The sequence below is a fragment of the Scylla paramamosain genome, chromosome 20 (assembly GCF_035594125.1).
Source record: "Scylla paramamosain isolate STU-SP2022 chromosome 20, ASM3559412v1, whole genome shotgun sequence".
Lineage (NCBI taxonomy): Eukaryota > Metazoa > Arthropoda > Malacostraca > Decapoda > Portunidae > Scylla > Scylla paramamosain.
Window position 1 is genome coordinate 11,456,495 of NC_087170.1, and position 25,939 is coordinate 11,482,433.

A 25,939-nucleotide genomic window follows, 5' to 3' on the forward strand; every position below is an offset into this window, starting at 1 on the left:
CACTTTTCGGCATTCTGTACTCCCTTTTCCTCTTGACATTTTATTTATTTTTTTTTATTCAACGTCGTTAGTTACTTTATTTTTCCCCACTCTCTCTCTCTCTCTCTCTCTCTCTCTCTCTCTCTCTCTCTCTCTCTCTCTCTCTCTCTTTTTACTTCTTTACTTCCTTTTTCATCTCTTCCGCTCAGTACTCCCAGCCATTCTTTACGTCCTCCTTTCTCTCTCCTATTCTCTTCCTGTGTCTCTCTATAAACACAATGGAGGTTCACACTTTAGGCAAAACTTGACCGCGTCCATCAAAGTTGAAGCAGGCGGGAGTGAGGTGGCGTCCCAGCCCTTTGTTCCCGCCACACACAACAGGACCATATTCTGAAACACTGTTGGCAGCACCTCCTTTAAATGCAAAATGCTCTAGTTAAGGTTACACGTGTTTTCAAGGGTGTTTTTTGCGGTTTTAGTGACAAATTAGCAAGATTTACACATTCTTAACAGGAGAAACACTCTTGAGAACCCGGTTAATCTTCTCTGTGGCGTCTGGAAATAGTTGGAGTGAGAGAGCAAAGCGTTTCTGAATACGGATCACTACTGGGTTGCGAAGGCTCTGTGGCACCGCAGCAACACTGGTTCTCTGTGTTAGCTGCGTCATGGCACAAGACCCGCGGAATGAATCTAATAGTGTTCCTTGCTTCTCGTTTTTCGGTTGATTGAATTAGTGTTTCAAATTTTTATTGATAGATAATTCCTTTATTTATCTATTTTTTATTTCCTTAATACCTTACGATTTTTAAGCGCAATTTTTGTACTATAGTGTCTTATAATAGTAATGTCCCTCGCTTTTAAGTTTGGTTGATTGGTTGATTTAGACTTTTACCGCTATTTTTTTTTGTTTTGTTTTCCATTCACTTATAACTTCTTAGGCATTTATTTTCTTACTACTACAGTCTCTTAAGTAGTCTTGTAGCTTTCAAAAGTACCAAAATTAACCTCATATTTATTCTAACAGGTTAAGTTAGGTTAGGTTAAGTTAAAGTTAGGTTACGTTAGTTTAGGTTATGTTATGTTAGTTTAGGTTAGGTTATGTCAGGATAGGTGACGTTACGGCTGTCTGTCCTGTGGTACTGTTCTTTGGTGTGGAAATTGCCAGCCGTCAGCCAGCGGCCTCTAAATGTTGATGTTGACGTGTGGCGTTGGTCGCAGCACAGTCGTGGACAGAAGACGATGAGCCTGCCACACTCACTCCCACTGTGCTTAGTGTTCTGCCTCCACCTTTGGTCCACTGAGCTCCTGAGAGTCCGTTATTTCTGATTTCATTGGGACCTCAGCATATCAGAAGACTTGAGGCAAAGAGAAGCCCGTGAACACAATGGAAGCAGGTGAAGAACGTTGTAGTTGACGTTTGCTCTTCACTATACAGTATCTCTGGCCTCCGGAACTCACTCCACAGAAGCCCTTACTCTTAAACGCTTTAGTCTCTCATAAGAACTGTTTTCAAGTCCCACAGAAATTATTAACCTGTTTCTCAAGATTTTTTTTTTCTCTCTCTCACTAATGGTGCAGAATCTTACTCTTTCTTGCTAGATAACATTTCTGAAAGCATCACTAACCTCCACTAGAACCTGGTGAAAGTAGAAATAAGACGCAGAAACGTTTAGCATTATGGATATTCTTTTTATTTTATTTATGTCTTCAAGCACGGTGCTTCTTCTGTTCACGTATTGTCATGGCCACATTTGCCAATTTTAATCCAATTCTCCAGTCTTGTGTGTGGCCGTCAAATCCTCAAGCCCATGCAACACAACCACAGTCCACCATCCTTCTTGTCATTACTTCCCATCATTAATCTTTACTCTCCTGCACAAACGTCTGCTCTTCTCCTTTATCCCTTCCAGCACCACCTCTCTGTCTGCCTCCACTACATCCTCAGCCCAGCCACGAGCCATTGTTGTTACCCCTCCACACTCACCAGCCCGCGGCAACTTTGGTTTCGTCTATGACTGGCGAAATACTTGTGTATAGAGTGCCAGCGTCTTCATCCTCCTCATTTGGTTGGTTAATGAGTTAGTTTGCTGGTTAGGTTAGTTAGTTTGTTGGATGGTTGGTTATTTGTTTCTTCAGTTAGTTTATTATTGGTTGGCTAGTTTATTGCTTGGTTATTTAGTTAGTTTATCATCTTAACCATTAACTAAATCCCAACAAAATTGTGTAACTCCAAAACAATGTGGCTTCTTAGAAAAATGGAAACGTAACGAGATAGTCTAAATAAGGACAAATTCATATATCAATTAATAGCAATATATCGTAAGATTAACAAACACTCAAAGCCAAAAGTACTTACTGAGATGGACACAAACATGATTATCTGCTCTGCTTCTGATGGCATTATTTTTCGCTCCCCCCTCGCCCATCACACACACACACACACACACACACACACACACACACACACACACACACACACACACACATTCTCATCTTTCTCATACACTATTACCTCATTATTATGACCGTGTACCTCTGTCACTCTCCCTTTAATTTCCCAGAATTTCCTCATCCTCTCCTCTTTCTTTTCTCCCCGTCGCAGTGGAATTTTAATTGTCGGCGTCGTCCTTGGAGGGACTTGATCAGCACCTTAAAGAGTGATGGTTCGAACCCTTCATCTTTTAATCAAGGTCTCCATTTCTTTAGTCCCGGATCCCTTACATATCTGAGGCTGCTACCACCACTTCTTCTATTGATCTTTCACTCTTCAATTTCTGTCTGATTTTCTACGGTGGGGTGATTTTAAGGACTACGCTTTTCTATAATTTTCGTCATGTTTCTTTTCGGGAATAAAAATTTTTCCCTCGATGAAATTTTACGAGAGCAGAGTGAATGTTTTCATTACTTTTCTCAGCGCACACTTTTTTTTTTTTCGTCCTTCATTTTCCCAAGCTATATTTTACTTGTCACCTTCCTTCCCTTCCCTTACTTCTTTCTTATTGAGTTTTCTTTGCCAATCATTCTTTTACTTACCCTCCTTTCCTTCCCTTCCTTTTTGATCATTTATTTTCTCGAGCATTCCCAGACATTTCCCCTCGTTTCTTTCTACTCTCATTGCACTCTTCCCCTCATTTGCTATATCTACACTTCTCGCTGGCCACTGTCCCTCGCTGCTCTCCCTCCGTCTTCAAACAAGAGAGGCGAGCGCGGTGCTTAGGATGAGCTGCAGTGCATTGTATAATGATCTCTAAACAAGGAGTCTCAGTTCTCCGTCGAGGCGTTAATGAAGATGATCGTGAGACCAGCAGGTGTCTCTTCAATCTCTCCAGGAGCCTCAGTTAATTGAGCTTCGTGTCGTGTTTGCATGATGAGAACGTTCGCCTCTTGCAGTCTTCGAATTATGGCTTCAATTCACTGGTATTTAGCACATCTTTCCTTAACCCTTTTACTGCTACGGTCGTTTCTTATTAACATTCAGAGCACTTTAAAAGAATATGATTTCCTTGGACACACAAATACAATAAGAGACTAGTATTTTTTCTTTTTAAAAACTCATTACTTATTTTAGAGACTCGAGTACAAAAGGAAGTGTTTAAAAAATTGAAAGAGACTATAAAGGAAAGTTGTCTAGCATTTTAAGGGTTAATCACTAACCACTCTCATTATACTGGCTAGAATCTGTAAAATCTGTTCCTTTCCATCCTTTTTTTTTTTTTCTTGTCGTTGCTTATAAAGGTTTCACACAATGCTTGCTTTTAGTGATGTAAATTGTTGCATATCGCAGTGAAAGGATTGAATGGTGCTACTAGGAAATTCTCATCTGGTATAAGGAATGCACTAAAATAAAGAAAAATAAAACAAAAATAAGGAAAATGGTGAACTATTTTGACAACGTATGAAAATTGTTAATCCTCAAGTAAAAGAACTCTGACACACACACACACACACACACACACACACACACACACACACACACACACACAGTTTTGCGTTTTCATGACTCAGGCTTATACAAGGATAGAGTTTTCTCTATTGTAAACTGTTGCTGACGTGAAAACATAAGAAATGAAAACGCAAGAGACCGGTTGACCTACATAGACAAATTCTAAAACATTTATTATCACGTGTAACTGGCGATGCATACAGACACACACAAAGGGGAGGAGTGAGGCAAGCAGTAAGCTCAGAAGAGCTGTGACTTTAGAAAAATAAATAAATATATAAAAATAAAATAATATGTATATATATATATATATATATATATATATATATATATATATATATATATATATATATATATATATATATATATATATATATATATATATATATACAAGTTAAGTTTCAAGAAGCCATCATGCCTACACGTGGCAGTCCCTTAATTAAACTACCTTTACCTATTTCCACTATCATCCTCATCCATAAATCTGTCCGATACTCTTTTATAGCTCCCTATTGATTACTGACTATTTCATTCATCTACCACTTTATCGGAAAACCAGTTCCATAGGTAGGAGATCCTGTGAGATGCAGAATTGTGAAAGACTTAGGATAACTAAAGGAGGGGAGTAGAGATGAAAGGCTTTTGACTCCACTCTATTTAGTATGACGATCAATACTGAAACTGCTCCAGACTTCACTAGTGTAATAGCATGTACACGTATCCTATTCAACCTCTAGTCTCAGATCTTCTCTTCTAATCGTATATCCAAACAATCCCTGTCGCTTCACCGCCGCCATGTGTTGCGTGGTGGCTAGTGAGAGTATTTCGCAGTTCATTAATCCATTTATCCTGCCGCCAGCCACCATTGTTCCGGCGTAATTAGTCTTAATAGAGCGTTGTTTTTGAGTAAATTCATTCTTTTTTTGTGTGTGTGCTCATTGAGTTCTCGACGCGCTCCCGCCATTGAGGTGAAAATTGTGGGGGAAAAAATTATTGTGGTTGCGTTTCCGTTTGGCGCTTTGATCTAATGGACGCGAGAGTCAATTGAGTTATTTTAAAATGTCTGGCTGGTGTTTGGTGTATGGAAATGCTGTGTGTGTGTGTGTGTGTGTGTGTGTGTGTGTGTGTGTGTGTGTGTGTGTGTGTGTGTGTGTGTGTGTGTGTGTGTTGTATAATTGTGGTGATGTAGTGGTGCTGGTGATGTGATGAGAGGGGAGGGAATAACTTTGGTAGTGATGGTAGTGGGAATAATGATGGTGGTGGTGATGATATGGGAGGTGAATAATTTTGGTGTTGATGATGTGGGGTATATCTGTGGTGGTGTTGACGTCACGAGGAACAGTGTTGGTTATGGTGGTGATAAGGGATTTTCTTGCGGTCGTGATGGTGAATGTGTGACTGCATTGACGACGGTAATGGTAGCAATGTTGACGATGGTGATGATGGTAATTAAAGATGGCTATGGCGGTGGTGGTCATCATGAATAGTAATGATGATAGTAAATATTAATGATGGTACGTACGTATAATTATAGTGGATGATGGTGAGTGTACGGGATGGTGATAATGGTGGTGATGGTGGCTAGAAGAGGTTAACTGTGGTGATGGTGATGACCTGACGAGACTCCATTAACATTTAGACCTTTATGGCATTTCCTCAACCTCAACAAATTGGTCTAGTACAAGTTTAGAACATGGTAAGCCAACCACAGATTTCAATAATGCTAAACTTTTAATGCTTGAAGTTATATTTCACCTGATTAAAATAAAATAGTCTTGCTTTACTCAAATGAAGTAGCGAGTGTTGTAATATCATTAGTCGTCGAAGGGTTAAGTTTGAAAAAAAGAAATGTTGGGAAAATAAGTGGACTTCTGTATTATGCATGTTTTCTTGTTACTGGAAAGGATGCAGCGTGCGTGATGCAGGGGAGAGAATTGTCTATCTCTGTCCGTCTACTTGTTTGTCTGTCTGTCTTTCTATCTATCTGTCTCCGTCTGTCTATCTGTCTGTCTGTCTCCGGTTGTTATGTTTGCCTGTCTGTCTGGTTGTTAAGTTTCTCTGTCTATCTGTCTGTCTGTCTGTCTGTCTGAAACACGAGACACAGAAACGAGAAACGGCTGTAAACTCGAGGCGCCTTTAAAATTAATCCTGAACTAACGTTACACGACCTGGGATGATGCTTGAGACTCTTCATTCTCAGTGACTGTTCCAAAATATCACGTCATTTAGAATATGTTTAGTTATGGTAGATTGTATTATGTCATGTGACTTTGGCCAGGTTAAGTTTGGTCAAGTTTGGTTGGGTTAGGTTAGGTTAGGTAAGGTTTGGTTTGGTTTGGTTTGGTTTGTTTAGGTTAGGTTAGCTTAGCTTAGCTTAGCTTATGTAAAGTTAAGTTAGGGTAAGTTAGGTTAGGTTAGATTTGGTTAGGTTAGTTTAAGGTATGTAAAGTTAGGTTAGGTTAGATTGGGTTAGGTTAGGTTAGGTTAGTTAAGTTAGGTTTGGTTAGGTTAGTGTAAGTTATGTAAAATTAGATTAGGTTAGGTTGGGTTTGATTAGGTTGGGTTAGGTTAGATTGGATTAGATTACCTAATGTTGAATTAGATTACTTTAGTTTGTATCGATGATGTTTTTGTCCACCAGTGTTCTGAAGATGTCATCAGTGTTTCTGAGTTGATTAGTTACCTCTGTTGTTGTGGAGTTGATGATTGATGATGCTTGTTACTTGCCCAGTCGATGAAGATGCTTGGAGTGTTGGTAGCGTGGAGGACCGGAGTGAGGCGGTGATTCTGGTAGCTTGGAGGTCGTGTGTAGTTAGCTTGTAATGTTGATGTGTGCGAATAAAAGACACGATGACGAGAGTTCTTGACTTAATGATAGGTAGATAGTTTGTACACACTGGATTCGAGACGAAATCGTAACGTGGGATTGATTGTACTCTCTCTCTCTGAAGTGATATGATTTATAACTGAGCAGCGTCTCTCACAGCTGACTGTGATTGAGCGGAACTGAGTGAGAGATCAAGACTGACTGCTCGTGACTGGGTGACTGACTGCCAGTGTCTCTGACTGGGACTGAACTCCCGAATGAATTGCCGATGAACTGAGAGCTCGCTACGATGCGGGCTGTATTTATCTGAGCTAAGGACTGGAAATGGGTGTGAAATTCCCTTGAGAGGTAGGGAAGGGGGACGAACGCAGGTGTTATCCCTAAGGACTGGGAGTGGATGTGAGATTCCCTTGAGGTAGAGAAGGAGAAATGACCAGGAAGGAAGACGAACATATGTATGGAGGTGTTATCCCTAAGGACTGGAAGTAGGTGTGAAATTCTCTTGAGAGTTGAGAAAGGACTGACTGGCCATGGTACACGTGGGATAAATATATGAAATAGTGAAATATATATATATATATATATATATATATATATATATATATATATATATATATATATATATATATATATATATATATATATATATATATATATATATATATATATATATATATATATATATATATATATATATATATATATATATATATAAGTAATTGTTGAGACTGATACAAGGTTAGACTACGGTACCTTAAGTGAAATTAGTTTAGCTTATGTTGGATGAGAGTCAGAAAATCAAGCAAACCTTTTCCCTTCCATTGACAGTCAACAAGGAGGAGTAACCCTCGTGGATTTTTTAAAAGTGCTACAGTTTTCTGCACAAGATTCTTCAGTGACTGTTTAATGATACGGCACTCCAGACGTCGCCTTTTTGACGGTAACTCCTGCATTTTCCTTTGTTTTACGAGAGCGTGGAGGCATGACCGTGTAGCTAATCAAGTTTTCATGTAGGAGGCGCAGTGACCTTTGGGAGTGTTGCCATTAAATATCAAAGTTATGACATTTGTAAGCGCTATGCACATCATGTGGGTGTCTCCTCTGGCTTTGTGTTCCCGCCTGCATTTTATCATTTTTATTTAGCTTTGTCTGTATGTGTTTACTCTTCACGTTGTCTTTTTACTTTATTGGAGCATTTCTCTATATATCTTTTGGCAAAGAGAGATATATAAAAGCAATTACTTATTTTTTTTATATTCCCACTAATCCTCTTGACATGTGTAAATGTATAAACTGTGTGCATGATATATAAACTATGGGTCAGTTTATATATCATGTTTAGTTGTCTTTTGTTAAGCTGTGTCTGTTATTACATCTCGCTTTTACGTCCGGCTTCCCTTGTCTATTATTATATTCCCTGTGTAGTGTATATGCTTTAGTGTTTCTTCGTGTATGTATGTATGAGTTTGTATTACGTATTGTGTCAACATGCACGTGTCAACTTATTTACAGAAAGAGATAATTATATAGATTCATGCATACATAGATACATTCATACATACATACATACATACATACATGCATACATACATACATACATACATACATACATACATACATACATACATACATACATACATAAGTACATAAATAGTCTGACCTTTAGAGAGAACCAGTCATGAGAAACGGAAGGTCAACTGATTCATAAAGAGGTCACGTGAGGTCAGGTGAGGTCAGGCGTCATTGATTCGTTTTGTTTCATTATTTGATTATATGTATATTCATTTATCTACTTACTGCTTTTAATTTTAATTTTAATTTTATTTTCTATTGGCAAAGAAAATATCACTGTCAGTCGAGCTGTGTATAAGATAAGGATGACAATGATGATGAGGAATATGAAGATGCTGAGTATTAAGATGACGGTGACGACGACGATGGTGACGGTAATGACGACGTGGGTGACAGTGCGGGATAGGAAGGTGGTGGTGACAGACTGGTGACATCACAAGAAGAGACTTTGATGGAGCGACTACTAGATTGATTGATTGATTTAACGAGTCGCAACAACCGGGTAAAGATTATATCACCGTTTAGAGAGAGAGAGAGAGAGAGAGAGAGAGAGAGAGAGAGAGAGAGAGAGAGAGAGAGAGAGAGAGAGAGAGAGAGAAACACTCGTATCCTGAGTTACAAACTTCACAAAAAAAATAAAAAAATGAAATGATGAAAAGTGAAATAAAGAGAGATAGACACAAACAAACAAACAGACAGACAGGCAGACAGATAGATAGATGGACACAGATAGACAAACAGACAGAGACAGGCAGATAGACAGAGAGGTAAACAGATAGACAAAGATACAAAGCAACAGACATAATGCATAGACTCATGAACAGACAGAGGCGCGGAGTGTATAAGGAAAGTGAAAGGAAAGGGGAGGGTTCTGAGCCACGTGCATTACTGGGTCACACTCTGCTTAATTTTACCGTCCATAAAGCTCTCGGCCCGCAATGAATCCCAGACGGGGTAAACAAACGCAGGGAGGGACACTCACCGCCGAGCCAGATGCTGCTGTCATTTTCCTTCCTTCCCTTTACAGCTTCAAAAAAAAAAAAAAAAAGGTTCATTGGGGGAAATACGAGGGAGACGTGCTGTTGTGTTTTTTTTTTTTTTCCTTCTTTTTGGGATGGGGGATCGGGGAAGGATTGTGTTGGGTTTTGTGTTGGGGCTCGTGTTGTTTTTTAGTTCAGTGTGTGTGTGTGTGTGTGTGTGTGTGTGTTTCAGATATGCGGTTTGCTATATTTTTTTTTTTGCTTTCTTTGCTTCAGTATCATTACTGTTGTTGTTTTGCTGCTGCTGCTGCTGCTGCTGCTGCTGCTGCTATCATCATCACCATCATCATCACCTTTTTATTTGTTGGTCATCCATCTTCTCCTATTTTTCTTCTCATCTACATTTTCTTTGGTAAAGGACGGCATGTAACGGAAAGACGGCTTTATAATATACCCGCTACACACGGCCCGTACAGGAGCATACCCACTTACGTTGGAAGTGGTGGTCGTGGTTGTGGTGGAGTATCTTGATGGGTCTTCCGATTGAGTAAGTGGCGATCAGGTTTCCACAAAGGTGACGTAATATGACGACTGTGAATGGTGATGGCGGTGGTGATGGTGGTGGTCGTTTTGGTGGTGTAGTTGTTTTATTCTTTCTCCGCGAGTCATCTTACAGAACCTGCAGCCCCGCTTTGTTACTAAAGGGTTGAGGTGCCGTGTCCTATCGTTTTCAGCATATAGAACCTTAACAAAGCGTCGGGCATGGATGCTATTTTGGCCGTGGGTGTTTGATTGGCAAAAGTATGCTTTGGTGTCATATGTGGATAACGAAGGCAATAATAAGAGTAAATTTAAGATAAACTTAAAATTTACAGGCACTGGTAGCGAGACTAGCGTGTCTTCATGATAGATAGCCCGCCCACTTATCCTTTCGTGACGTCGATGTGACGTTTAACTTAAGAGTAATCATCCCTCCAACCAGCAGTTCTGTCTCTATGTCTCACACACACACACAGACACACACCGCGTAGTGTAGTGGTTAGCACGCTCGGCTCACAACCAAGGAGGGTTCGAATCCCGGGCGAGGCGAGGCAAATGGGCGAGCCTCTTAATATGTAGCCCCTGTTCAGCTAGCAGCAAGTAGGTACGGGATGTAACCCGAGGGGTTGTGATCTTGCTGTCCCGGTGTGTGGTGTGTCAGTGGTCTCAGTCCTACCCAAAGATCGGTCACTGTGAGCTCTGAGCTCTTTCAGGAGGGGAACGGCTGGGTGGGTGACCAGCAGATGACCGTAGGTGAATCACACACACAACGACAGGCCACAGCCCTCAAACCTTTAGTAGAGGCTTAGCCCTAATGGTCCTAATGGTTTCGTGCAGTGGATCTACATTATAATCACACTGCAGTGACTGAGAAAGGAATCTCTAGCCTGGGGTATTCACTCTTCTTCACATTTCATATACCAGGTGCAAAGGCTCGTCTTCACTTGATGCCGTTTGGATTCTACAGAATTGCGTCTCTTCGTCATTACATCCGGCGTGGGTGGGATTCCGGCTTTCACCAGGCATAGCTCCGGATCTGCATATTTCCTGACTCCTAGCAAACATTTCACCGCTCTATTATATTGTACAATTATCTTGTTGGGGTGGTGCGTGAGCCAGTCTCCGTGCTACCGAGGAGACAGGACGTCATGGCGGCGTGTTGTACAGCATGTTGTTGTTAGACGGGAAATATTGCAAACTTATTTGGTTGATACGCGCGTTAGATGGTTCGTGTAATCTTGATACAATACTCATTGTTGCGTCGTCGCTGAACCACGCCACCAGGTACAGATAGTTATTACTGTACGATAGTGTAGTGGAGCGTGTTGTGGGCGCCAGTGTCCTCTGCCTTCCCACGAATCACTAGGAGCTCTTCTTGCCGTTCACCACCATACCATACTCCTGACATTAGTCAAGCACATTTCTCTGGACGTAGCCAGGATTACCATATCATTCATTAGTAACAATGCATGTAAATCCTATAAAAATCCCTCAGCACCGACACTCTTCAACATCCGTATCGCACTGACCATATATAAAGTAAGTATTACAGCCCTCGTACCCGCCTTGCCAACCACTAATCTCTCCAACCAACCATCGGCTTCGAATACCGCCTTGACCACACCGTGACGGTATCATAAAGACGAAGCTTTAGAAACACGTCTCGACTCACGTCTCGATCGAGCTAAACGAGCTGACGACCGACTTTCACCTCCAGACTTCGTTAGTCTCACTCGCTTCTCGCAGTTGGAACCATTCTTCCTCGTGCTGTCTGGATTCGGTAATATCGACGTGTGTTAAGAAAGAAAAGACGTGATGAACCCGAGCACTCACACACGTACACACTCACTCTTCATTACGTATACGCCTGAGCTTCTTATTTGTGTTATATTTTGGGTATATATTTGCTTTCGTTATTGCTTATTATCTGATACGTTACATTAACTATGTTGCTTATTATTATATATGCTACAATAAATTATTGCTCATTAACTTGTACATGTTTGGTCAACTTTGATTTCCTTTATTGCTCATTAGCTTGTACATGTTTGTCAATTGTACTACAACGTACGTACTTGAACCCAAGCGGGATCACTGTGTCCTACATAAGATGTACGCGCTATGCCCGCTTCAGGTAGTGGATATTTAGTTTAATAATGCTTAAGTTTTATTTCATACTCGATTCACTACCTTATATTACAAGAAAGGGTACAACACACCCCTAGTCAACTAACTTCTACCCGTGCTTGTAACAGAATGCTTGTAAATCCCATAAAAATCCCTCAGCACCGACACTCCTCATCAACATCCGTATCGCATTGACCACCTATACAGTAAGTAACAGGCAGCTCGATGGGGCCCCGTGGTGCACACCCGCCATGGTCGTGATGGTGGCGGAGAGGAGCAAGTTCCTGGTGCACGCGTAATAGATAGATAAATAGATAGCTAGATAGGTTGGTAAATAGGTGGATAGATAGCCCGCAGCACCTGAAGTAGCTTACCACGGGGCACTCTGTCGTAGGCTTTGCTGTAATCAGTGAATAATATATACAGCTTTTTTTCTTCCAATACGCAAAGTCATCCTCAGAGCCAGTTGCCTTTTAAACATCCTGGCACTCAGATTTGCCAGACTGTTTGGAAGACGCCAACTGGCTGTTTAGGAGATGCTGATTGGTGCCATAAAGATGAACAAAACCGAATTGATCTAACTAGGTTCTTGTTCAGATTTAAAATTGTCATGTGTTTTAAATGGCGAGCACATTAAAAAGACGCCAAAATGTAAAAAAAATTGTGTTGGAGTGGGAAGGAAGACTGAAAAGTGACGTGTCTTGCAGCAGTAACACACACACACACACACACACACACACACACACACACAGACACACACACGGTATCCTTGGTGCCCCGCCTCGCCTCGCCCCACCCCGCCTCGCCACGGCTAACGTAACAATTTTCCGTCTCTCTCCGTCAATACTGAGCATAATTTCCATGGTTTTCCAGGTGTTTCCGGGTATTTTCTAAACACGGGTGTTAGGAGGAGGGGGAGAAGGTGGTGGTGGAGGGGAGAGGAAGAATATGAGCAGGGGTGAAAAGGAGGTGGTGGTACGGAGGCGAGGACGAAAAAAAAAAAAAAAAAACTCAGCACCACTATTTTTAAATGCCGCTGGCATTTAGGTATTTAATTTAATATTAGAATAATACAACAAACTATAATGTATTATAAAATCTGCTCTTGCCGAGTTTTTGTTTGTGGATAAAAAAAGTAATTCTATTTATTTTAATTTTCCTTAATACGCCTAGGATTGTTTCGGTATTTAATTTTAAGACTTAATCAATATAAGTAATAATATCCAAGGAAATCTAGTCTAGCAATTTGTATTTTCAAATTTCAAATAATTCCGTTGCTGGATTTGAAAAGAAAAAAAAAAATTTCTTTGTACGGCGAGGAATTTATTTTCTTTAACTGTATTTTTTTTTTTTATTCGGAATATGTAATAGAATCTGGTCTGGCTGTGTTTTCTTTCTCGATATTTTATGTGGCGCCGTTCCTAAAACTTAGATTGTTTCTGTGGATTATTCATTATTACTACTGGGGTTTGAAATATTTTGATATTCACGATATTAATTAAAGTATATGGCAAGTCAGAATGTGGTGCATGCCAGTCTAGGCGTCTTTCTTTCAAAATCAAAGTTAGCTACGTAAATGTAAGGGCAGAGACGAAGACTTTCCTGCTTCCCTCCCCGTCTGTACATCAATATTTATCGAAACTTTCGAGTGTTTCCAGTATCTGGCACGAAGGAAAACCTGAATTAACCAGAAAAATAGATAAATAGCCTCCAAAATACCCTAAATGAGGCTTAAGTAAATGGAGGAGGAAGAGGAGGAGAAGCAGCAGGAGGAGGAGGAGGAGGAGGAGGAGGAGGAGGAATAATAATACAATACAAAGGAATACAAAGGAAAGCCAAACAGCAACAGACCTTTTGGTTCTTGAGGCTGTTTGGTAACTACCTACTTCTAACTAGCTGCAGTGAAGAGAGACAGGACAGCATAGCAGAAGGCTCCTTGAGAGCAACAGAGGACGAGGAAGAGGAGGAGGAGGAGCAGGAGGAGGAGCAGGAGGAGGAGCAGGAGGAGGAGGAGGAGCAGGAGGAGGAATACAAAGGAAAGCCAAACAACAACAGACCTTTTGGTCCTTGCAAGGCTGTTTGGTAACTACTACTAACTAGCTACAGGGAAGAGAGACAGGACAGCATAGCAGAAGGCTCCTCCCCACCCACCACTCCCTCCAGCTTGCGCTGGCATGGAAATAGTTGGGAAAAAGTAACCATGCAGTATGGAAAAAGTGACATGGAATTTTCATAGGAAAGTATGAAAGGAAGTTCTACTATTCACCCTACAGTGAACTCTATACGCCTATCTGAAAGTTAATACAATTTATAATAAAATTGGTGTCTGTAAAATAAGAGTTTATTAGTGAATTTAGTAATTATTCGGACAAGAAGAGAGCTTGTTGGGAATTTGCTTTTAAATATTTGTCTATTTTTGAATAATTCAATAGAATTGCTATTTACGATTGCTGCAGGAAGTTTATTCCATATATTTGCTTTACGATTAAAGAAAAAATGTTTGGCCTCGTGGGATTTAAAACAATCTTGAATTCATTATTTCTTGTTAGGTTAGAATGATCAATGGTAAAATATTTATGTGCATCAAGGTTACTATATCCTTTAAAAATTTTTAACACTTCAGTTAGGTCTCCTCATCCTGCTTTGTTAAACTAAATAGGTTTAGTTCTTCCAGTCGTTCCTCATACGGCTTATTACGCAATCTTGGAATCATCTTTGTGACTCTGCGTTGTATCTTTTCTAGTTTTCAATGTCTTTTTTGTAATATGGTGACCAGAACTGTACACAATATTCTAGATGAGGGCGCACCAGTGAGTTATTTAAGACAAGTATAACCTTTTCTGATTTAAATTCAAAGGTTCTTCCAATGCCAGTCCCTGTAAATTTTAGCTAAGTTTACCTTAATTTTGCTCTTATAATTGCCTTCATTATCCACATATGACACCAAAGCATATTTTTGTCAGTTAGGTCAGGATCTCAAACATCCACTGCCAAAATAGCACCCTTGTCCGACGCTTTGTTAAGATTGTATTTGCGAGAAACGACTGGACGCGTCACCTCAAACCTTTAGTAATTGCGTAGTTCATGGGTGGAGTGACCGTCGTTTAGACACGTGTTCTGATATCTCTTCCTTTTTAGAGTCTTCCTTTATATGTATGCATGTGTGTTCTTCCCTGTTGCGACCCTCCTCTCCCTGCCCCGATTTGTCTCCTTTCGTCCAAGCCTTTCCCTTCACATCCAATCTCTCCCCCACCCTCCATCCCAACCATTCCTTGCCTATCTCTGCACCCTTCCACCCCTTCCCTTCCCAGTCTCTCCCACTCTCCACGCGATCCCCCTCCCACTTCCTTTCCCGCTGTAGTACTCCCTCCCTGGCCACGACTCAGATAATAGGCATGAAGATCGTGGTTGCTGTAATGGTTTCTCTCTCTCTCTCTCTCTCTCTCTCTCTCTCTCTCTCTCTCTCTCTCTCTCTCTCTCTCTCTCTCTCTCTCTCTCCCCATTTCACTCTTTATGACCCCGTAAATATTCTACTTCCCACCATCACATTACCGACGCCAATATTCCAGTGTTGTATTGTTGCGTCACGGACCATAAACGTCGCCATGTAATGTTGCAGCGCCATCTCTTGACGAGTGGCGCCGACACCACCCTCGCTACGCCACCACGTCGTGCCCCTCCACAAGGGCTGCGGCGGAGAGCACAGAGCATACATTTACATAATTGCATGCGATTTCCTCATGATCATGTATAATAAGGTTGCTGCTGAGGGGATTGGTGGAGGGAGGAGAGCCAAGTGCGGGCGGGAGTGGTGCGAGAGTTGTGGCGTGATTTGGTTGTGTTCTCGTCACGGCCTTGATGGAGCGGCGTCGGCGGGGCAGTGGGTCAGGCGGTGAAGCTTTGGCCTGACACAACCCTCGCGTGCTCTCAAGAGTACATGATATTTCCATTTGAGGGTCGATCGGGCTGTCTGAGTGTTAATATTGATCGTAAGAGTGCGAGGTTTGAACCAGCTTTCTTAAACATTAATGTGTGGCTGAGTGATTTTATTGATTCACTGAGTGACTCTCGAATGTCTTACGGCTTCCCCTCAACCTTCATAAAATGGTCTATTGTAATTTTAGAGTATGAAAGGATACCGAATGAAAAAAAAAAAAAAAGCAAAAAAGTGATGGAGGACTGAAAATCTAAAAAAAAAAAAAAAATCCTGAAGATGGTTTTCCAGATGAAGCTAACCTAACCAAATCTAACGTAACATAACTTAATCTAACCTAACCTAATCTAATGTAACCTATCCTTACAAAGATTAGTTTTCATATAATTACTTTACACTCAAAGACCGAGTCAGTGCGCCGCAACAACGGAATTACACGGCGCTGTTTATTCAATTATATGAATAGAACTGGAGGAGCTTAACGAGGAGCGCCATCACCAGACAGGAGCCATTTACGAGGCAGCTGGAGGGGACAGACGCAGGCGGGGGACCAGCGCGGCTCACGTGTCCTCTTTATAGCACGCAGTAAACCCTCGTGTCACCTGCGCCGCCGTGAAGGGTGTCCCAGCCGCGCCCTGACTTTTACTGCGGCGTGGCTAGGAATTACTGCAGCCGCCGCTCTGAGCCACTCTTGCCGCCACCCAAATATAGCCCAAAATAGCCCAAAACACTTCACGGCTTCCAGTATTAAAAAATCGACTAAAATTGATAAAAAATCTGTCCCAAATGTCAAATTAAAGCTGATGTCTGAAAATTATGTGAGGGAAATGTGCACTCCACATATTCCAGTGTTTGAAAAAAATAGACTAAAACTAATAAAAAACCAGCCTCCAGTGTCAAATTAAAGCCGATGTCTGTAAATTGTATGACAGGAGAATCAGTAATGAGGTTGTGATGAAAGCTGTCCTTGTGACCGGCGGTGAGAGTGGCGTGTGTTGTTGTACTTTGAGTAACTCTTGAACATTTTACAGAGCACATTAACGTAAAACAAAAACTGCATAAACCTCTCACTCTTACGATCAATATTAAGACTTTGACTGCCTTCATTGGGTATCATGTAATATTGAGACCACGCGGGTTTTGTGCAAGCACTTACAAAATAAATAAATAAATAGACAAATAAAATAAATTAGATAAAATAATCTTTCTTTGCTACCAGACGTGTCTATAAATACAGGAGGGTACAGGGGAAGCAATATGTCGGAGATCTGGGAATGTAATCATCATCATGATCATCAGCAGCAGGAGGCCCACAGCTCAGCGCGCGGCCCCGCCAAGGTTGTGGGGATTACGCGGAACATGTAAATTTACCATCAAAAGAAGAGGGCGTAACGAATTTCCCTGTTTTCTCTCCCTTGTAACTGAATTACTCACTTTAATAATGGAATTACTCCCCCACAGAGCCTGCGTGATGTGCCTGGTGGTGTAGGTGGTGGTGGTGGTGGTGGTGGTGGTGCTGCTGCTGCTGCTGGTGGTTATGTATTTTTTTTCCAAAGTTATCCTATATTTTTTATCAGCCTAGATTTTACGAAATTGAATATTATTATTATATTTTTCTGTGAATTTACTATTATTTCTTTCTATTAGCTTTAATTTTGTACGAGTTTATTATGTATTATGTATATATATATATATATATATATATATATATATATATATATATATATATATATATATATATATATATATATATATATATATATAATTTTTTATTTTATTTTTAGCTTACTATTACTTTTTTACTCAACATCGATTTTTTACTAGTTTGCTATTATCATATTTCATTTTTATTAATTTCGGGGACTGTGCCTTTATAGCCTTGATCGGCAAGAAGGTGGTGGTGGAGGTTACGTTGGTGTCTGTTGTTAGGTTAGGTTAGGATAAATGTAGGCATAGTACAGTGGTGGTGGTGGTGGTCACACAGCCTGAGGGGAGGGGGGGGGTGCATCGGGCAGTGGTGATGAAGGGGATTGGTGAGAGGGAAAGTTTCCCCAGCTCGCCGTGGAGGGACGTGAGGGACACAGCTAACGATCTCAACTACATCCCGGAGTCACATTCATTGCGATTCCCTTTTTTTTTTCTTTTTTTGTTTGTGTCTGGTCTATTTTCTTTATTTTCTGAGGAGGAAATGTTGTGTCTGGAGCTCCTCCACCTCCTCCTCCTCCTCCTCCTCCTCCTCCTCCTCCTTTCTTCACCATCATCAACACTATCAGGAATAACAACAGTCACGGCAACGACGTCGATAACATCTACTACTACTACTACTACTACTACTACTACTACTACCACCACTACTACCACTACTACTACTACTACTACTACTACTACTACTACTACTACGATAACAAGAAATCCACTTCCACAAATTACTATCACTGTAACTTCCCAACTTTCTCTCTCTCTCTCTCTCTCTCTCTCTCTCTCTCTCTCTCTCTCTCTCTCTCTCTCTCTCTCTCTCTCTCTCTCTCTCTCTCTCTCTCTCTCTCTCTCAATACAAAGAGGCAAGGCAAAGGGCTCAACAACTCAGCCCTCTTGACCGACTTCGCCACGTGTCCAGAGAGAGAGAGAGAGAGAGAGAGAGAGAGAGAGAGAGAGAGAGAGAGGGGGGGAGGGGGATGGAAAAAACGGCTGATTTGAACTAAGAATTTACGATGGTTTTTGGTGCAGAAGTTTGCCCATCGCGGCCATGCAGTGTCTTGCGCGGCGTCGTGTGTGTCTGATGGACGCCCGCTGCGCCTTGGCTTTGGTCCCCTTGTCAGACATTTAGCAGGAGATGCACTGGGAAGCACAGGCGAGATAATAATGATTTTCTTTTTTTTTTTTTTCTTTTTTTTTTTTTTGCTTTTTTAAGCTAAAGGTCCGTGTTTGCAAACATTTGAACACTTTGTATTTTAATCTGACAGGCTCTAATAGAAGTTACTTGAATTTTCAAAGGCATTTTCATAATTGTTTGGCCCTTCCAATACGATGAGCGACAATTCATAACATTGAAAGCAGTGGGTGGAATCTTTATATACATCTTTGTATGGTTTATATTTTTGTATCTTTATATGCGAAAGATTTTGCGATTCCTGATTAATTGATTAATTGATTAAGGAGAGAGAGAGAGAGAGAGAGAGAGAGAGAGAGAGAGAGAGAGAGAGAGAGAGAGAGAGAGAGAGAGAGAGAGAGAGAGAGAATGTAGTACCTTGGGGCGAGGAACGGTTCTATAACCTTGCAATACTCTTCACGAAGTGGAGAAGTAATACAAAGGCTTCAAGGGAAGCAAGCAGTGAGGCAATACATACTAACTTGTCTTTAATAACATGTTGTATTCATGATCAGAACACTGCAACCTTACATGTTCCGGGAAACCAACTTCTCGGTCTTCTATGCATTTTTAATATGAGGAGGGAGACTCACGCAAGGCGGTGAGGAGTGCGTGGAGTACAGACGTTCCTGGTGTGGAAACTGTTGCTTCGCCGCCGGTGGTGACGATGGTGATGGGAAGTAAAGATTGAGTTGGAGACGTGGCTGGGAATACAGAGGAATAAATGGAATAAATGGATAAATAGACGTCATAAAAAAAAACACTAAAAAAAAGAAAAGAATGGAAATTATTTTGAAATTATTATAAAAAATGGTTTAGTTAGTGACTAGAAGGCGTGTTCACGAATAGAGAAAGAAACGAGCAAAGGTAAAACATATGAATAAATAAATGAAAATAAAATAAATAAAAATGAAAATTATTCCGAAAAAAGAAATTAAAGAAAAGATAATTAGTTTTGTTTCCAATTTGGGGATAAACTCAGAAATTCTGTAAAATAAATATAGGTGAGAGTGTGAATAATTTGCATATGTCACGGAGGAACAGTACACAGGAGCACACACACACACACACACACACGAAGAAGAAGAAGAAAACTCAGCATCATTAACACTAACGACAGCAACAACAACAACAACATCATGAATCTTGAGAGAGAGAGAGAGAGAGAGAGAGAGAGAGAGAGAGAGAGAGAGAGAGAGAGAGAGAGAGAGAGAGAGAGAGAGAGAGAGAGAGAGAGTGTGTGTGTGTGTGTGTAAACCGCCACGTGTGGAAATAATTGTTGAGAGAGAAAATGTATATGTGTATATTTTTATTTTTTCAATTAGACACACTAATTAATAAGCAAAAAGGCAGTACAGCATTTTTACATGATTATTTTGTGATGTATCCTTATTTTTCTTATTATAATATTTTTACTTCACTCTTATTTCGTTTCATTTTCTCACTATATTCCTCACCGAGTCTCCTTACCAGCCTTACCCTTGTCATACCATCCTTATTCATTACCATTTTATTCACTACCATTTATTTATTAGTATTACCCTATATTCTTGGCAGGGTCCCTTCGTCACCCTCACTCTTCCACCATTCTTAATCCATGTCATTTCCTTCATATTCTTCAATGAGTCTCCTCGCCAGCCTTATTCTTGTACCCACCAGGACCTACAGTAAAATCATTATAGCGACAAGCGGCGGTGTCCTGGACGAGTATACTGTAGTTCTATATTCCGCTTGTGTCAGTCTAGAGAGTACACAAGTCGTTTAGAGATGCATAAGAAAATAGAAAAGTTTGTTTCCGCGGCAACTGAACTTCTACACTGGTTAGGTAATGGACTGGCTGCTGCTGCTATTGTTGTTGTTGTTGTTGTTGTTGTCGTTGTTGTTGTTGTTGTTGTTGTGTGAGCAAATTGGTTTGTTTATTCATTTATCTATTCTATTATTTATTTATTTGCCTATATTTTTTGTAGTAATATATGTACGACTAGGTTACATTTTGTCAGTAAGCAGCAGCAACAACGACAACAACAACAAAAACAACAACAACTACTACAACAACAACAACAGCAACAGCAACTACAATAACAGCAACAACAACAGCAACAACAACTACAATAACAGCAGCAACAACAACAGCAACAGCAACTATAATAACAGCAACAACAACAACAACAACAACAACAACAACAACATTATCACCACCGCACTATTGCTACCACCACTTTTTGTTCCACTACTACTATCCTTTTACTTCTGCTACGTCCATCTTACTACTACTACTACTACTACTACTATTTCTACTTCTACTCTACTACTACTTCTACTATAATGCGTTGGTAAACGTATGTGCTTTCTGAATTTCCTCTGTTAATCTTAATTCCATACCTCGCAACCCTTCAGTAATGCATCACACGCGGCCCCTCGAGTGTGATATATTCGTGTGTGTGAATAATATTATGTTCGGTGCTATCAAAAAGGAACACCGTAAATGGAAAAGGATAAACGTTAGTGATTTTACTTTTTTGTATATTTATTCATTAGCAGAATTACGCGGCGTTGCCCGGGTAAAATTTGGCTCGCCAAAACACAGTTTATCACCCTAAGTCAGTCGTTTGTTCGTCAGAGCTGTTAACCATCTCTTGAAGTTAAATATATGTTATGTTAACTTCTGTTCACGATCCATAATATTGGTGAATTGATGAAACCTACCTGAATTCGTTGGAGACATCTGCATAACAGAAAATTCGACCACTTGCTGAAAAAATCGGTAAGTTGATGCGATTGAACTCGAAGCTTACAATGAATGTCTATTTATTCCTCTCCCCACCATCAAAAATCCAAGATAACAATGAATGCTTGGCGCCACCATCAAGAAAGGGTTACGGTGATAGATTTGCCTGAATAATCTTAAGGTTTTGGGTTAGAAGTAATGAAGACATCCTGTGTCACTCCCCGGATCATGGGGGACCCTTCTATCAAATTTCATCACAATCAGTTCAATGGTTTTTCCGTGAAAAGCGGACATCCCCCCCACCCCCCCCACACACTGTTTTATTATAATTATAAAATTTATGTATTTATCTATTTATTTATTTTATTTTATTTTATTTGTTTATTTATTTATTTATTTTTATTTATTTTTTTGTAATTTATAGAACGTAAGAGGAAATATATAAAGTAAAGTGTGGGTTTGTAGTAAGTTAGGAAGGAGAGAGAGAGAGAGAGAGAGAGAGAGAGAGAGAGAGAGAGAGCGAGCGAGCGGGGAGGAAAGAAAGACCTGTCTCTCTCTCTCTCTCTCTCTCTCTCTCTCTCACACACACACACACACACACACACACACACACACACACACACACACACACACACACACACACACACACACACACACACACACACACACACACACACACACACACACACACACACTTCAACGATAACATTCTTAATGACGTGTTTTTCCACTCCTTAGTTGTTTGCCATCCAAAACTTTCCCCACCAAGAAGAAGAAGAAGAAGAAGAAAGATCCTTAAATGTTTTTGCTCCATTAAGTTCTTGACTCTGATCGTTTGAAAATTACCACCATTAATTCTAAACCGAGACCTCCTACGTATATACCTAACGTCTCTCTCTCTCTCTCTCTCTCTCTCTCTCTCTCTCTCTTCTCTCTCTCTCTCTCTCTCCTCTCTCTCTCTCTCTCTCTCTCTCTCTCTCTCTCTCTCTCTCTCTCTCTCATACTGTTTTGATGGTTCTAGAAATAGTCTAACAAGTATTATTCACCATTAAAAAGTCATTTGAGCTCGAAGTAATCATCTATGTGACCTTTAGAAATAATCCTAATGAGACCTCGGGGCGTTGAAGAATAGGTGCGTCTGTCTTCCAAACATCACCATCGAAGTCTCACGCCAGGTCTTCCCTCTCCGTCAGTACGAGCAGCGGCCTGATGGACTGCCCAGAGTGGCTTTAAAAGTGCCTATCTTTCTCCCACGAGCCTCACATAATTCAGAGAGACAGTGAAGTGAACCCAGTCTGCTCTTCAACCCCGGACTGACTGCCTGGAAAAGGATCAAATCGTTTCCTACCATCCGGAGAGAGAGATATAAGACTCTTCTCCTCGTCCTTCTCCTCCTCCTGCTCCTCCTCTGGTCTTGATAGTAGATGCGCCACTACTTTATCTGATCTCCTTTTACGGTTTACATCTGACCTCCTTTTTTCCTTTTTCCAGCGCAGGGACAGGGAGACGCGGAAGATGCGTGGTTATCGTGGTTGTCCCTGATCCCGCCACATCCCCCGCTAGCTCTGGAACACGCCCGCCAGAAGGTACGGAGGGAGAAAGATGGGGAAGAAGGGAAAGGACGTGGGAGTAGAAAGGAAAGCAAGATAAATGTCATAAAGAAAGAGAAAGATGGAAGGAAGGATGGAAGGAAGGGTGAGAGGGAGGAGGAAGTTTTACGTGCAAAAACTAGTGTTGACAGGGATAGAAGTAGGAAGGAAGGAAGGAAGGAAGGAAGGAAGGAAAGGGAGGAAGAGAAGGGGACAATGCTTTTTCGATTGTAGCAAGAGGGTAGAGAGAGAGAGGGAAGGAAATAAAAGGAGGAAAGATGACAAAAGGAAACAACAAGAATAAAGGATTATATATGTATATGTATATATATATATATATATATATATATATATATATATATATATATATATATATATATATATATATATATATATATATATATTATAAAAGGGCACCGGCCAAAGGCAACTCCAAAAGAAGAAAGGTCCAGTGAAAGCGCCTAAAGCCGACAGTCCGAAACCAGACCCGAAGTGACATAGAGAAGCGTCTTGAAATTTTTCCTCGAAGGCGTCCAAGTCATAGGCAGGAGAAAATGCAGACACAGGCAGGGAGTTCCAGAGCTTACCAGTAAAATGGGTAAAAGATTTTAGAGTACCATTTAACTCGTCCAATAGGGAGCTGAACAGAATAGGGGTGAGGTAAAGTAAAAAGCTTTATGCAGGGAGGCCGCGATAGAAGATAGCAAGAAATACAAAATTGCAGCACAGAAAGAGGCTGAAGACAGAGAGGAGAAGTTGATGCGAGAAGAAATGCTTTTGACTCCACCCTGTCCAAGAGAGCAGTGTGAGTGGAATCCCCCCCCACCCCACCATATATGTGAAGCGCCTTATGTTTCACTCGAGCTCTTCTCTCCTCTCTGTAATCGACTCTACTCCAGCATCGTATGCACATTTGACAGAGTAAGAAAGGAAATACGATGAAGGGATAACAAGAAGGAAGGAAGAGAAGGAAGCATGCTGTTGTCTTGTCCAAGCGTCTCTCTTCCCCAGCCGACTCTCGACGCGTCACTCCAGCGCCGTATTCCTGACACACGCACACATTGGTAGTCGTGAGCGAGAGGCGAGGCGAGGCGGGACGTTTGGCTGGTCCGCTGTAACTCGTAACAATCTGGTCCCTAACTACGTGACGAGGCTTTAGCGTCACTCACTGCCATTGAAGGGGCGGCGAGGGATGTGGCGGACTGGCCCTGAGCACTGCAGAGGGGGGGAGGGGGCAAAGGGGGCCGGTGATAGGGTTGAAAGGCTGCCAGATTTTTTTTTTTTTTTCAGTCAGGTTGCGGGAAACTTTATTCTTTTTAACGATGGAAGGGCGGGGAGCGAAACCATCGGCGGGAATTGCTGTTAGAGGGTGAATTAAATCATACAAAGTGAGGCTCGCTTCCGCGGTGCTACGGGGGCAGGGTGTGTGTGTGTGTGTGTGTGATTGAAAAGTGAAGCTATTAGTTTTTTTTTTTTTTTTTTTCTTGATCCGGGAAAGGTTAACGTACCTGTTCTTTTGTTATAAAGATTTTTTATTTGTTTATTTAATGTATGTATAGACGTTTAGTTCAGTGGAGGGTTGAAAACTTCTTTTATATACTCGTGTGTGTGTGTGTGTGTGTGTGTGTATATATATATATATATATATATATATATATATATATATATATATATATATATATATATATATATATATATATATATATATATATATATATATATATGGCAAGAAGTTTACCAAGGCTTCTTACTGTTATCATGAAAACGTTGTTTGCTAAGATCAGCCACAGGGAAAGGCTGCAGCGGACACTCACTGCACGGACTGCCAGACACACACTCCACCAGGACTTGAAAAGGTTAATGTCAAGAAAGTTTTTTGGATTAAAGAAATGTGGAAATAGCTAACAAAGTAAACATTAGACGAAAAAAAAAAAAAACGAACACAAATTCTACACCGAAAAGACAAAGCGAACATAAAAAGAAATAGAAAAGGTGAACATTAGACTTCAAGGAAAAAAAAAAAAATTAATGAATTGATTAATTAATTAAATTAAATAATAAATAAATAAAGTAAAATAAAAAAAACACATTTACTGTCAAGCAAATCAAGTTATAGCGACCACAACAAAACGACAAACTTAACATCAAGCCATCAAAAAAAAAAAAAAAAAAATAATAAAATAAATAAATAAAAAAGAATAACACCAGACTCGTTGCAAAATCAGATAAACATTTAAATCCAACGAAATCAAGTTGTAGCGACCACTTGTATCACTGACACAGCCGCTATAACAGTCACCCCGCATGCCCCTTCACCCATTACCCTCCTCATCCATTCAGCTCCAGGGGCAGGACAAACACACACTGATTGGAAGTACCGAGTGTGGGCCAGGGAGCGTATAGGAGTATAGAGACGATGTATGACTGTATTTAGACGTTAATTGTTTGTCTGGTCAATCTCTCTCAGCCTGACATTCTCACAGTCCTATGCTTCCCACAGTGACCAGAGGGGGCAGTGTGTGATGCAGGGATACCTCTTCTCTCCTCTCCCTGTTCTTCTGTTTCGTTGCTTTTTGCGTTCATCTGCTTTCGCTTTTTCTTTCCCTTTTTTTTATCTTCCTTTTATCTTTATTTTCTCTCATTTTTTCCCTTCTATCCTTGTCTAGTTTTCCCTCTTCTCTCATCTCCCTGACCTTCTGTCCCTTTGTTCCTCTCATCCCTTTTCCCCAGTTCCCTCATCTTTTAAGTTTCTTTCCCTCCGTCCTTTCTTTATTTCTTCCTTTTATCTTTCATTTTTTTCCCTTCTGTCCTTCCAAATTTCTGTTCCGTATAACTTTCCCTCTTCACTCCT

General features: G+C 40.7%; 1 long non-coding RNA gene across 1 annotated transcript in view; it reads left to right on the top strand.

Annotated features, from left to right (window-relative positions):
- The window catches only part of LOC135110317 (uncharacterized), a 141,574-nt gene that overhangs the window by 44,175 nt on the left and 71,460 nt on the right, over nt 1-25,939 (top strand). Inside the window, exon 2 of the long non-coding RNA XR_010273186.1 lies at nt 22,991-23,085. This is a non-coding gene — a long non-coding RNA (uncharacterized LOC135110317). The remainder of the gene's footprint in view (nt 1-22,990; nt 23,086-25,939) is intronic.